The 11,516-nt window shown below is 43.7% G+C and overlaps 1 long non-coding RNA gene across 1 annotated transcript; it reads right to left on the reverse strand.

Moving 5' to 3' along the window:
- Positions 1–2,065: 2,065 nt before the first annotated feature.
- On the reverse strand, positions 2,066–9,932 carry LOC140403057 (uncharacterized). Its single transcript, XR_011938232.1, has 4 exons — positions 9,822–9,932; positions 3,975–4,086; positions 3,270–3,329; positions 2,066–2,875 (listed from the first exon to the last, which is right to left on the reverse strand). It is a non-coding gene; the product is annotated as an uncharacterized lncRNA (long non-coding RNA).
- Between the last annotated feature and the right edge of the window lie 1,584 nt (positions 9,933–11,516).

The following is an 11,516-nucleotide window of genomic DNA, read 5'->3' on the forward strand; positions in this document are numbered from 1 at the left end:
TGAACTTGTGTAATCTCTGCAGAGGATCAATGAGATAAGGTTGCTGACTGAGACCATTCCACCACAGTGCACCGAGGGGAGGGTGTGGGGAGGGGGGGATTAACCCTCCGCCTGTATGATTCAGACCCAATGCAGTTCGTGAATTTTACATTGTTCACAATTCCACTTTCGTACATCAATGTGCAGCTTGATCTCTGAAGGCAAATTAAATCGCTCTCAACTTTTTAAATGACCGTTTTTATAAAGCTCGTTATGTTCCTTTGATTGTATTGCAGCACACCAGCGTGCACCATGACTTTGGTAGAACACCTAAATATTAAAATGAAGATTTTACCGAACCCAGCCAATGTCGTTTTATAGATGTGTAAATATGTTTCACATGTAACTGGACAATAGATGAATCAGTTTGGGCAGAGAGTATTTCTGAGTGTGTGTACGTTCCTGTGTGTGTGTATGTGCGCCTGTGTGCGTGTGTGTCTGAGTGTGCGTGTGTGTCTGAGTGTGCGTGTGTGTGTGCGCCTGTGGGTGTCTGCCTGTGTGTGTTTGTGTATGTGTATGCATGTGAGTGTGTGTGTGCCGGTGTTTATGTGCACGCACCTGTCTTCCTCTGAGTTTTTCTGCGATTTTGAGAATGTGATTTTGTGAAAACAACATCCTAAAACTAATCATCAAGAACATATTTAACTTACTTTCCTCGAATGTTACTCATTCGCAAAATGGCGGCCGCATTTCCTGTGTTACACACCGTTAATATACTCCAGGAAGTGGGTGAAAACAATTTGGGACCACGGGCACATAAAAAGAGCTATTGGAAATCAAATCCTGCATGTGATTAATTATGTGCAGTCTATCTGTGTGCACGATGGCTGGAACTGCTGTCTCATAGCAACGGGTAATCGGGTTCAATTCAGGCCATGGGTAATGATCTGTGTGTAATTTACAGGTTCTCCCCGTGTCTGCGTTGTGTTTCGGTTTCTTTACCCAGTCAAAAGGTGTGCAGGTTAGGTGGAGTTACTGGGATAGGCTGTGGAGTGAGACTGTGCAATGGCCCTCACTCAGAGGGTCGGTGCAGACTCCAGCGGCCGAATGGCCTCCATTTGCACTAGAGGATTTATATTATTCTATGGAATAGCGCCCTGCCGTGTTGTTGGCATGTGCTGAAATTTGCTAATCAAATTAGCTCGGGAACATCAGAGCAATATTTGATGGATCAAATTCTTGCATCGCCTCATTAAGCAAACTAAATCTCAAATTAATACTGTAGGCAACGGAAGCGAGTTTGATAGTAGGGTTTGGAAAGAACAAAGAAAAGTAGAGCACAGGAACAGGTCATTCGGCACTCCAAACCTGCGCCGATCATGCTGCCCGAATAAATTAAAACCTTCTACACTTCGTGGGTCCGGATCCCTCTATTCCCATCCTATTCATGTATTTGTCAAGATGCCCCTTAAACGTCACTATCGTCCCTGCTTCCACCATTCCCTCCGGCAGCGAGTTCCAGGCACCCACTACCCTCTGTGTAAAAAACATCTCCTCTAAACCTTGCCCCTCGCACCTTAAACCGATGCCGCCTAGTAATTGACACCTCTATTCTGGGAAAAGGTATATGACTATCCACTCTGTCTATTCCCCTCGTAATCTTGTGGACCTCTATCAGGTCGCCCCTCACCCTTCTTCGTTCCAGTGAGAACAAACCAAGTTTATTCAACCTCTCCTCATAGCTAATGCCCTCCATACCAGGCAACATCCTGGTAAATCTCTTCTGCACCCTCTCTAAAGCCTCCACATCTTTCTGGTAGGGTGGCGACCAGAATTGAACACTATACTCAAAGTGTGGCCTAACTAAGGTTCTCTCCAGCTGCAACATGACTTGCCAAGTTTTCTACTCAATGCCCCAGCCAATGAAGACAAGCATGCCGTATGCCTTCTTGATTGCCTTCACCAAGTTCCAAGTTCCAGAACCTGTAAGGAAGCTGGCCAAAAAACCCAAATACATCAGCTGATTTATTTTTAAATGCGTGAAGAGGATAATTCACTCGAGAAGCGATTGCACTGAAAATAGATATATTTTATATATTTTTTAATGTTATTCTTAACACAGGGTTACAAACATTAACATCACAGAAAATAGTTTTTCAATTGACGGTTAAACAATTCTTAAAATAAAAGGAACCTGATTACTATTAACTTATACTTTTTCTATCTCAAATTAATCAAAGCACATCACAGGTCAAAATTCACATTTAAATAAAATTAGCAAAAAACAAGAGTTACATGTTGTACACTTCTATGGGGATTTCTTGGAAAGACTGTTTGAAGAGAGTAGGTACCTTTCAGCAAACAGCCTTCAGAACATTCTGTCTTTTTTCAGACTTTTGCTGTTGCTCATCTTAAAACTCATAGGAGTCTGACACTTTTGGAAAACTACCAAGATTACAGAGAAATGATTGGGATTTAAAGCTGTTAATGTATTGTTAAATTGGATACGCTTTTTTCCGCACAAGGACGACATCAGCATGCACATCAAACTTAAAAACATTGAAACAAGAAGGGGAAATATAATCTGTCGGGACCCAGCTAATGTCAACGTGCCCCTGACAGGGAACAGGTTGTGTTTTGCCCGAAGACTCTCCTTCGGTGACCAATCGGCATTTTGTATTACTTATTGTGAATGAAAAATGTGCATTCAATCGGGTATGACATTAGAGATGGCAATCTCTTCGAAAGACTCAAATATCCAGGCGTTCTTCCGATGACGATAAACAGAGGAAACATTCTAAACTGCGTCATACCCCGGAAGCAGAAGATCAACTCTCAATTCCCATTGTTATTAGAGTGTGGGATCCGCATTAAACCCCAGCTGGGCATAAAGAATCTGTAACATAAACCAGACACCGTTAACATGAGCCAGAGCATCATCAGGGCGACAGGTGAGGGAATTTAACCCTTTGAGCCTTTCCCACCAATCAGGTAGATAATTGCTGAATTGCATCTTAACTCGATCTAACAACTTCCCTTCCACAATGCTCCATCTCCTTAACACAACATAAAACTCTCAAACTGTGTTTTGACATATTCATTTTGACGCCCATTCTCTGTGAGTAACTTATTGTGCAATGTTTTGGGAAATGTTACCGGTGCTTTGTGACAGCATTCACCATGCAAAGCCGCACATGCTCATTTCGCAGCAAGTATCATTATTCAAACTTAAATTGAAAATATGTGAAACCTATTTACATATGCTCAGATACAATTTTATTCATAGTTACCGCTTTTTCCTTCTGTACGTGCTCTGAAATGTGTCACTTCTTCATCAATCTTCATGTTGCCTGTCAGAAAGAGGACATTTAACTGAGAACAAATTGCCCATTTCATACTGAACCGCCCGAAAGTGTAAATAATTCAGTCATAAATCAACGGACTGAGAGACCCGTTTTAGAGATGTGGATCAGAAATTGGCTAGCTGAAAGAAGACAGAGGGTGGTGGTTGATGGGAAATGTTCAGAATGGAGTTCAATTACAAGTGGCGTACCACAAGGATCTGTTCTGAGGCCGTTGCTGTTTGTCATTTTTATCAATGACCTAGAAGGGCGCAGAAGGGTGGGTGAGTAAATTTGCAGACGGCACTAAAGTCGGTGGTGTTGTCGACAGTGTGGAAGGAGGTAGCAGGTTACAGAGGGACATATATAAACTGCAGAGCTGGGCTGAGAGGTGGCAAATGGAGTTTAATGTAGAGAAGTGTGAGGCGATTCACATTGGAAGGAATAACAGGAATGCGGAATATTTGGCTAATGGTAAAGTTCTTGGAAGTGTGGATTAGCAGAGGGATCTAGGTGTCCATGTACATAGATCCCTGAAAGTTGCCACCCAGGTTGATAGGGTTGTGAAGAAGGCCTATGGAGTGTTGGCCTTTATTGGTAGAGGGATTGAGTTCCGGAGTCATGAGGGTTTCAATGTCTCCCGACAATCTCTACCTGACTGCCGGTTCCTGCAGATCATTCTCCCGGACACCAGAAACAAACTCAGAACGAATAGAACCGCAGCAGCCAAACACTCAGGAATAAATAAAGTGTGGTAATGGAGAATCTGCAGCGGAGGAAAATAAATATATTTGAGAAGGAATATGGTGACTCAGAACTTTTTCAATTAAGAACAGCAGAGACCCAGAACTACCGACACAGAAAATCTAGAGATGACAAGCAATGTCACTCTTGTCAATATCGCAAACATCAAGAGATCATTTGTTTCAAAAAACACGACTGAAAAATGAATAGATAAGCGAATCGAATTTGAAAAGTTTAATTAGTTGGATGGGTCGAGGGAGACAGATATGGAAACAAGGACATAGGACGAATGATAGAAAGGGAATAATAGATGGATACATATAAAGAGAGGTGAGTGGGAGATAGATAGATGGTGAAGTAGATGATAGATAGTTGATTGATAGATCGACAGATAGATACATAGATAGATATATAGATAGATAGATATTTAGATAGATAGACAGATAGATACATAGATGGATAGATAGATCGATCGATAGACAGATAGACAGATAGATAGGTGGACAGATAGACAGACAGACGGCAGAAAGATAGATAGATCGATAGATAGGTAGGTAGCCAGTTCGATATTCAGATAGATGGATAGATAGATAGATAGATTGATTGATAGATAGCTAGATAGGTAGATAGATAGATAGGTAGATAGGTAGATAGATAGAAAGATAGATAGATAGATACATTCAAAGTAATCACATTACACAACTCTCTCTGGAGATTCCAACATCGTTCAGACGATTATCATAAACTGCACTCTGAAATTCGCCACCGCAACCCCCTCCCGCTGAAAACTCTGTGCAATACCCACCTCTCACTCTGTATTTATCTGAATTTCTATGCATCTACCCACACCTCATTCATGTTGCAAGATGTATTATTCTCCAATCTCCATCTTACCTTGCATATTTCCTTGTACCTATACTAAAAAAATCGAATATAGTGTTTTAAGTATCTATTCGGACACGTTTTAAAAAATAACCTCCAATATATTGGTTAAGCGTGACTACAATTTCACAAATCGCTACTGACACTCCTTAATTAACCGTTTTGCTTAAAAATGCCTATCAATTTAATTTACAATAATGGAAAATAAATATTTGTCCGTCAATAATGACATACTAATTTCTGTATTCTCAACTTATTTCTATTTTCAGTCACATATGCCACGTTCGATATGCACGTTTTGCTAGGAAGGCTGATGGTTGTGGGTTGGTTACTTGTTAAATTTGGGGCTCTGGTTGGGGTTGGTTTTGGAATCGAGTTATTATTCGGGTTGGAACTAATGTTAGGTTTAGTGTTTCGGTCAGGGTAAGGATTCGGTTTTAAGGCAGGCTCCAGTTCAGCGTGAGGATTTATTTAGGAATATAAACTCACTCGAAAATTAAAGTCCCCATCTGATAGAGGAGGAGAGAGATATGTGCTGCAGAGATACAAACAATTGAAAGGAGACAGAGAGTATGTTGATGCCGTACAAACAAAATTACCAAGCTCTGTGGGCAATGTCTAATTAAATGGAATTGAAAAACTGAATTACTATTTTGCATGCATGACCTCCCTTTTTTGACAACGCCTATATTCCTATGAATAACTCTAGACTCCGAATCGTTTCACTCCACATGATATAAAGACAGGGCAAAAGACACGGGATACTGCAACGGCCCTGCCAATATCCCGGTAATCGTGCTGAAGACTTGTGCTCCAGAACTTGCTGCACCCATAGCCAAGCTGCTCCAGTACGGTAACAACACTGGCATCTGCCCGGCAATGTCAAAAATTGCCCAGATGTGTCCTGTACATAAGAAATAGGACAAATGCAAACAAGTCAATTAACGCCCTATCAATCTACTCTCCATCGTCAGAGAATTAATGGAAGGAGTCATCAACAGTGCTATCAAGCAGCACTTACTCTGCGATAACCTGCTCAAGGACGCTCAGTTTGGGTTCCGCGAGGATCACTCAGCTCCTGACCTCACTGCAGGACATTACTGCAGGGAAGTGGGTGACTGCAAAATTTCAGCAACATTCGCGACTCCTCAGATAATAAAACAGTCCATGTCCAAAAGCAACAAGGGCTGGACAATATCCAGGCTGAGGCTGACAATTGGCCAGTTACATTCTCGCCAGATATGTGCTAAGCAATGACCATCTCCTACAACAGAGGATCTGACCACCGCCCCTTCACACTCAATGGCAACACCACCGTTTATTCACCCATAAATAACCATTGCTGAGAAACTGAACTGGACTAGACACATTAATATTGTGGCTACAAGGGCAGGTCAAAGGCTAGGAATCCTATGGCGAGTAACTCACCTCCTGATTTCATGAAGCCTGTCCACCATCTACAACACACAAGTCAGGAGTGTAATACAATACTCTTCACTTTACTGGATGAGTGCAGCTCCCAAAACACTCAAGAAGATATACACCATCCAGGACAAAGCAATCCGCTCGATTGCTCCCCGTTCCAGAAACATTGAAACCCTCCACCACCGACGAACAGTGACAGTCGTGTGTACCATCTACAAAATGCACTACAGTAACTCACCAAGGCCGCTCAGACACTTCCCTCCAAACCGACGGCCACTATCATCTAGATGGACAGCAGCAGACGATACCAAGGAACCCCATCACCTGGAGCTTCACTTCCAAGTCAGTCACCACCCTGACGTGGAAATATATGGCCGCTCCTTCATGTAGCTGGGGCAACATCCTAGAACATCCTCCCTAACAGCACTGTGGGTGAACCTTCACCACAAGGCCTGCAGATGTTCAAGAAGGCAACTCACCGCCACTTTCTGAAGGCCAACTAGGGATGGGCAATAAATACTGGCTAAACCGCACCCCGTAAATGAATTTCAAAAGATGGATACAGAGGGACTGAGGAAGCGTGAACAGAGTGGACCTCTTTCTTTTAGAAAGGAGAAAACTGAAACGTGATCTAACAGACGCTGCTAAGTTCTTGAAGCGGATTGTGAGCGCAGATGTCGAGAATACTGTTTTGACTTAAACATGGTGGAGACCAGAACTCGGAACCATCAATATGGCATCCCCTAATATCACCAATCGGGAATTCTGGACAACGTTATATAACCAGCGACTGGGGGGGGGGGGGGGGGGGGGGAGGTGGAATTCACTACCACAACGAGTGGTTAAGGCACATGGTAGAGATGCATTTGATGCGAAACTCAATAAACTAATGTGGGAGACAGGAATGGAAATGTATTTTGGTGAGGTGAATCGAAGATGGGTTGGGAGATGGCAGAAGTGTGGAATATGAACATCAACACGTAGGAGAGGGCCGAAGAACCTACTTCTGTCCTGGAAAATTTGTGTATTACAAATAAGAAAAGAACACAATCGAAGGAGGAAGCAGTTAGCAGAAAAATAAGTTTCGCTTTTGTAATTGTCATGTAAAAATGCATTATGTCCCGCTGTGTAAGGGTGAATCCCAAGTAGACAGATATATTAGACATTCAGAAAGCTAAACACTGAACGTATGATATTGAAAGGGGGTAAGTGGCCGGATAACGATACATGGACACATAAAAAGGGTGGAGTTTAAATGTCAAAACACATGCTGCTGACAAACAAGCTACTCATTAAATACAGGAGGAAATGCTAATTGATACCTCTCTCCAATGAGACATTTCCACTGAGAAGAGGTTGACTGGAGTTGATTTTAACAGCGCAGGTAAATAGAGCTCCAATGCTCCAAGATTCTGCCGGGAGAATTATGGAACTCCTGATTGTATAGGTTCCGTCCGGATCGATTGTCCCAGATTGGGCAGCATGGTAGCATTGTGTATAGCACAATTGCTTCACAACGCCAGGGTCCCAGGTTCGATTCCGGCGTGGGTCTCTGTCTGTGCGGAGCCTGCACATCCTCCCCGTGTCTGCGTGGGTTTCCTCCGGGTGCTCCGGTTTCCTCCCACAGTCCAAAGATGTGCAGGTTAGGTGGATTATAAATTGCCCTTAGTGTCCAACATTGCCCTTAGTGTTGCATGGGGTTTACTGGGTTATGGGGATAGGGTGGAGGTGTTGACATTGCGTAGGGCGCTCTTTCCAAGAGCCGGTGCAGACTCGATGGGCCGATTAGCCTCCTTCTGCACTGTAAATTCTATGAAAAGAATCGGTCTCGCCTTCGGTAAGACGCCCCGAAACATTCCAGCGGACGGAAAATGATTCGGGGTCCACACCCTTCACCAAACAGACCAATGGGATCCTTTCCATAAAAGGAATTTCAGACAGGGGCGGGCCTCAGAGGTAAATCATTGGAGTTCCTGGTGTGTGGGATAAGATTCAATCACTCTTGGGCGTAAATTGTCGCTTAATTTGATACAATTTCTAAAATATTCCTAATTTCTACCTGTGATGACCAATTGGGAACCGTTGCCAAACTTGAAAGACATCCCACTGAAGACCTTAGTTGCACAGTAATACGCTCCCGAATCATTGGCCTGCACCCCCGCAATGATCAGAGAATAGAGAGTTAATTTGTCGTTAACTTCTCCAGAAAATCTCCCGTTTGGAGAGCTGTGCTTTGTGACGATATGAACAAGTTGCAGATGCTCGCTATGCTGCCGTCTATACCAGTGGACCGCTCCCGCTGACAACCAACCCGTGTGGCAATGAGCCTTGAAGGTGCTTCCAACCGAGAGGGTCTGGATCGCTGGAGTCTGGGACGAAACTGCCTGAGATGCAATACCTGAGAGAGACAAGTTTATCGCATCGGGTTCTGTGATGGCAAGGAAGAGTTTTATTTCGGGCTGAAGAACCGCTACAATAAAGTATAAGACAGGCAATCCTCTCATTAATAAATCCCAACCGAGTAAAAAGGCCGAGGGTTACATTTTAAATCATAACAGTTGCACGGGGGAGCGGCGGGTGGAGGGGGGAGCGCGGGGGGACGGGGGGGGGGGGCAATGGAGAGAGACATATTGCAGGAAAAATGAAGAATTAAAAATATTATTTAGGTGCAACTCAACGGTTGCAAGTCGGATGTAGGAAATCCAACAAATAAACTCCCCGCTTCCACGCTCCCCCCCCCCCCGCCCCCACCCCACCCCGAGAGGAAAAGCGGGGTTTAATGCAATGTTGACCAGCTGATCATGCCTTTGCTGCCGTGGTTTGAGGGATCATTCTTGACCCCAGTGAGAAGGCGGGGACAACCAACCATCCAATTCTCCCAACACTCTCTTCCGGCAACAGGGGCCAGAGGATATTTTACCTCCCGTAACAGCCAACCCGCCCCCCCCCCCCCCGAACAGGCGCCGGAATGTAGCGACTAGGAGCTTTTCACAGTAACTTCATTGAAGCCTACTTGTGACAATAAGCGATTTTCATTTCATTTCCCAAGGGGCAGATTTGTTATATCTGTTTAACACATCTTCCAATATATTGGAGAATGTGTACATGTGATCTTTTTTCATCATATGGAGATTATTACTTCTTTCAACACAAAGCTAATATTCTGGTAAATCGCTACATGAGAAATGTTCAACTTGGCTGACTCTCTCAGTGATCTTAACCCTTCAATGCGACTCACTCAGTGGTCTTAACCCTTTAATAAGACGCTCTCAGTGATCTTAACCTTTCAATAAGATTCTCTCAGTGATCTTAACCTTTCAATAAGATTCTCTCAGTGATCATAACCTTTCAATAAGACTCTCTCAGTGACCTTAGCCTTTCAATAAGATTCAGTCTGTGAACTTAACGGCAATGGGATCGTTCAGAATGAGAAGTAAAGTAGCCACAAACCTGGGAAGAGATGCAGCAACGCTCAGGGCATTAAGAAGCTCATCGTCTGCTATCCCCGGGTCGCTCGCAGTGAGATTTACCAAGTCTCTTCGCTCGGGTATTTCTGTGTTCGCTCTCGCGGCTTGCAAACCATGGTGGAAATGCATACACTTTACATGTCGCGTTTAAAAATAGCTCCCTGGAAAATTCAGCTTGTGCGACTGTTGGCTGAGAACTTCCTGTTTACACGTTAAGTGCCCACGCAACGCTTTGCCTGCAAAGGGCAACACATTATAACGCGTGTGAAATGTTGGTGAAAGGCGGTGCAAAGCCCAGAGCGGTACAAATTGTTAACAGAAAGTATTTGTAGGAAATTCGCGTGTGAAAAGAGCAATTGCCTCGAATTACAGGTGCTATGATTATTTAATCCAAAACACGTTCATTTCACAAGCATTTCAGATTGATGAATGCTGGAATCAGTTAAATATTTTAGAAATTGTTCCACTCGGTACCTGTCTGATTGTTTGTCTCTTTCTGTTACAATTAGTCCTGTGTTGCAGTGGACCGTGGACCATCTGCTCCGTGTCGGTGAGAATGATACACAAGAACCTTCTCCCACTCTCTCTTCACCACACCCCATCAGTTTGTCCTTCTGCTCATTTTCCTCCTATATAATTATCCACATCACCCTTAAATGCATCTCTGCTGTTGACTGTGCACACTTCCTGTGATGGCGAGTTCCACATTCTCCCCAATCTCTGCGTACCAAACTTTCTCCAGAATATCCGGGGAATTCCATCAGGAAACCATCATACAACATAGAACATTACAGAGCAGTACAGGCCCCTCGGCCCTCGATAATGCGCCGACATGTGAAACCACTCTAAAGCCCATCTACACTATTCCCTTATTGTCCATATGTCTATCCAATGACCATTTGAATGTCCTTAGTGCTTGCGAGTCCACTACTGTTGCAGGCAGGCCATTCCAGCCCCTTACTACTCTCTGAGTAAAGACAATACCTCTGATAATCTGTCTTATATCTATTTCCCCTCAATTTAAATAGAATCATAGAATCATAGAAGTTTACAGCATGTAAACAGTCCCTTCGGCCCAACCAGTCCATGCCGCCCAGTTTTTACCATTAAGCTAGTCCCAGTTGCCCGCACTTGGCCCATAACCCTCGAAACCCATCTTACCCATGTAATTATCTAAATGCTTTTTAAAAGACACAATTGTACCCGCCTCTACTACTACCTCTGGCAGCCCATTCCAGACACTCACTACCCTCTGAGTGAAGAAACTGCCCCTCTGGGCCCTTCTGAATCTCTCCCCTCTCACCTTAAACCTATGCCCTCTAGTTTTAGACTCTCCTACATTTGGGAAAAGATGTTGACTATCTACCTCATCTATGACCCTCATTATTTTATAGACCTCTATAAGATCACCCCTAAGCGTCCTACGCTCCAGGGAAAAAAGTCCCAGTCTATCCAGCCTCTCCTTATAACTCAAACCATCAAGTCCCGGTAACATCCTAGTAAATCGTTTCTGCACTCTTTCCAGTTTAATAATATCCTTTCTTTAATAGCGTGACCAGAACTGCACACAGTATTCCAAGTGTGGCCGTACCAATGTCTTGTACAACTTCAACAAGACGTCCCAACTCCTGTATTCAATGTTCTGACCAATTAAACCAAGCATGCCGAATGCCTTCTT

The sequence above is a fragment of the Scyliorhinus torazame genome, chromosome 26 (assembly GCF_047496885.1).
Source record: "Scyliorhinus torazame isolate Kashiwa2021f chromosome 26, sScyTor2.1, whole genome shotgun sequence".
Taxonomy (NCBI): domain Eukaryota; kingdom Metazoa; phylum Chordata; class Chondrichthyes; order Carcharhiniformes; family Scyliorhinidae; genus Scyliorhinus; species Scyliorhinus torazame.